Raw genomic sequence first — 3,760 nt, 5'->3', positions numbered from 1 at the left:
GACACAGATTTGATTGGAAATGGCAGCAAAGCTCACCATTCATTCATAGTAAGGGCTCAGTAAAAATATCCATGAAAATTGATATTTACAAAGTATGCATTTCATGAGAATCTACCAAGAAGGGAGCAAAGTGAAAATGAAAAGTGTTAGTCGCTCAGTCGTGTCTGACTCTTTGAGACCCCATGAACTGTAGCCCCACCGTGTTCCTCTGTCCATGGGATTCTCCAGGCAAGCATACTGGAGCGGGTAACCATTCCCTTCTCCAGCGGATCTTCCTGACCCAGGGACTGAAACTGGGTTTCTTGCAATGCAGCAGATTTTTTATCATCTGAGCCACCAGGGAAGCCCTAGAAGGGAAAGGGCCTCATGAAATGCAGGGGTTCCCTGAGCTATCTTTATACATCTGCACTGCAAAATAGGCAAGAATGACAGAATAATATCTTAAGATTATATTTTCCCCAGTGTCTTCCCTTCTCCAAACAAGAAGCAAAGATGCTCTTTGTTGAATAAAGGGAAATACATGACAGAATACTGTCAAGCAGTCCCTAGAAGGAGAGCTGGTGATCAGCAGGCTGTATCAGGCTTCTGAGAAGCTAGGTCTGGCACCTCACAATATTGATCTGCATATTACTGTCTGAAATTTGTAAACATTGAAGAGTTGGGAAATGTCACACAAAGATCTGGGTTTTTGGTTTCTCTTTAAGTGTGGGAAGATAGCTTGAACAATCTTGTTTGTTCACTTGGTGACAGCAAGCTGGATCTCTGAGCTGCAGCTGTTATGTTTAGATGGTGTTGTTAGTTAGGATAACATAGCCCTTCAGATTTCAGTGGCATAACCTCAGAGAAGTTGATTTCTCATGTGTAACAAGCCCAAAGCAGGTAATTCAGAAGCTGGGGCTCCTTCCTTTCCGTGTCTCCACCATCCCCTAGGACTTGGGAGTCTTCAGTTTCAGCCTACAGAACAGGAAAAAGGAAGTGGAGGAGCATGCCATTTCTCAACCTCCTTGGTCTGAACGTGGTATTCTCTGCTCCCTTCCGTTGGTGGGTCCCATCCACATGACCTGCCTTGATGCAAAGGGAGCTGGGAAATATGGAGCCTGACGAAGTCTCTATTCTACGGAAGGGGAAGCATACACATGGGGTGGGCTGGTGCAACTCTGCCGTAAATGGGTGTGCGCATTTCAACTCCCCACAGTCTCACCGCCGTCTTTCTATCCCTGAGTGGCCCTGGCTGAAGGTGCTTGTAGAGGACGAAGCATAGAAAGAGATGGATTCTCTCTCTCTCTTTTTTTTTTTTTTGCATTTATTTTCACCAGTTGGAGGCTAATTACTTTACAATATTGTAGTGGCTTTTGCCATACATTGACATGAATCAGCCATGGGTGTACATATGTTCCCCATCCCGATCCCCTCTCCCGCCTCCCTCTCCATCCCATCCCTCTGGGTCATCCCAGTGAACCAGCCCTGAGCACTTGTCTCATGCATCCAACCTGGACTGGTGATCTGTTTCACACTTGATAATATACATGTTTCAATGCTGTTCTCTCAGATCATCCCACCCTCGCCTTCTCCCATAGAGTCCAAAAGTCTGTACTATACATCTGTGTCTCTTTTTCTGTCTTGCATATAGGGTTATTGTTACCATCTTTCTATATTCCATATATATGTGTTAGTATACTGTTTTGGTGTTTATCTTTCTGGCTTACTTCACTCTGTATCTCCAGTTTCATCCATCGAAAGAGATGGATTCTTTCTAGAATGAAAAAGAGACTTCCTTGGGTTGGGAGAGAGGCAGAGACCCAAGAGAGAGACAGAAGTCAGCAGGTCCCTGATAGAGGGTCTGTGTGCCTTATCTGTAGTATCGTCTCGGACACTACAAGCCTCTCCGAGGAATGACTGCGGGGCATGTCTTGGTGGGCAGGGAGACAACCACTCCTGTGTGTGCACGCTCAACCTCTCAGTCTTGTCCGACTCTTTGTAACCCCATGGACTGTAGCCTGAAAGGTTCCTCTGTCCATGGAATTTTCCAGGCAAGAACACTGGAGCATGCTGCCATTTCCTACTCCAGGGGATCTTCCAGACCCGGGGATCGAACCCGTGTCTCTTGTGTCTCCTGCATTGGCAGGCAGAGTTTTTACCACTGCGCTACCTGGGAAGCCCTGGATAGCCACCCTTTCTTCACCCAAACGAGTCATAAAAGTGGTAGAGAGCTAATCTAATTGACGTAGCATATAGACTTCAACAGTGGCAACAACTCAGCTAAATTTTCTGGGGCAGGAGGATCAAATGGATGAGTGCTTCCCTCTCTACTCCATGCCAGAGAACTGTGTAACTCCCTGGGATGAACTCCCCCACTCCCACAGTAGATTAGCTGCTTGGGGTCTACAACTAAGTCATTACATGCAATAATGGATTCCTGACAATTCTTGCACACCTGAGTTTATAGATAGACATTGGTACCCTCTATTCAATTTTGCAATTTTCTAAATGAAGGTGCAGAAGAAGGCAGTGAACCTTGTTCATTTCAGCTTTTTCTGGAAACTTTGCCCTCCACCACCAGAAGCTAAAGCAGGACCTCCTATCCTAGCTCAATCCCTCCCACATAGCACAATAAAGCAAACAAAAGTCCTAACCCTGTCAGTTTACAAACCTTTTCAAACTAGTGTTGTTGACACTGGCTGGGTGATGGTGGAAAGCCCCAGGACAGGCATTCTGTGTATTCCTGGTGCATCACTTTTGCTCAAAGATTTGGGAAAATATTTTAATAAGAAACTGGGTTAAATTAAGGAGTAGAAGGCAAAATTCACATTTTAAACAAATGATGAAATTCCAGACTTCAAAGGAACTTTTTTCTTGCAGGAAGGGGGCCTCCCTATTTCAGAGTCCCATGTGGGTCTCCCCTGGAGTTCTTCTGAGAAGAACATTTCTGCGGAAAAGTTTGAGCTGTGCTGGCCCTGGGCCTGGGCCTGGTTTGGGCTGACTCTCCCCAGAGGTATCGCTTTCTTGTTAATATCTCCTCACATTTCTAAACTCACAGCTTGTCAGCGCCGGGGAAACCCGAGAGGTAATGCCAGGTTCCAACTCGCTCTTTTCACAAGGGGAAACGGAGAATCAGCAACTTAAGACTTGCCTGGGAAGCATCAGGACTTCCCAGGTCAAAGCTCCTCTCAGGGTCCTTGGCAACCCACGTCTCTTAATCCTGCTTTAACCCTTGGCCCCTTGATGTTTTGCAGAGAACCTCATCTCCCATAGTTCACCCTGCAGTTCCATCCTTGGGGGCTCTGCCTCTCCCCTGTAGTATCTGGCGCCCATGGAGGGGGTGCTTAGGAAAGTTTAGTGAGTTAATGACTGCTGACTCAAACAAATGCATCACAGTCCAGTCTACGGTCTGGGGTCTGGTGAAGATGTAGTTGGATGGGGGTGAGGAATGATTTACTCCGCATCTCCCCGTGCAGCCCACGGAGAGGGTCTGAGGTCAGGGTTGGAGGACTGGAACCGGCCTCAAGGGTGCAGAAGTGCCAACGCATGTTGGCAAGGGCAACCGCTTCTAGCCGCCCACGGTTCTCGGGCGGGCAAGCAGCCGAGCCGCCAGGCTGGTGCAATCTCCCGCGCGCCTTGCATTGATCAGAAAGGGTTGAAACAGTAAACGCGAGGTGGAGCAACTGCTCAGGAGCCGTGACTGCGAAGCGCGACCAATGGGGATGCGAGTCCCATTGCGCGAACCAATCAGCGCAGGGCCAGCGATAGCGCAGGCCGCTAC

Source organism: Cervus canadensis, chromosome 14, assembly GCF_019320065.1.
Source record: "Cervus canadensis isolate Bull #8, Minnesota chromosome 14, ASM1932006v1, whole genome shotgun sequence".
Taxonomy (NCBI): Eukaryota; Metazoa; Chordata; class Mammalia; order Artiodactyla; family Cervidae; genus Cervus; species Cervus canadensis.
This window is presented reverse-complemented; position numbering follows the sequence as displayed.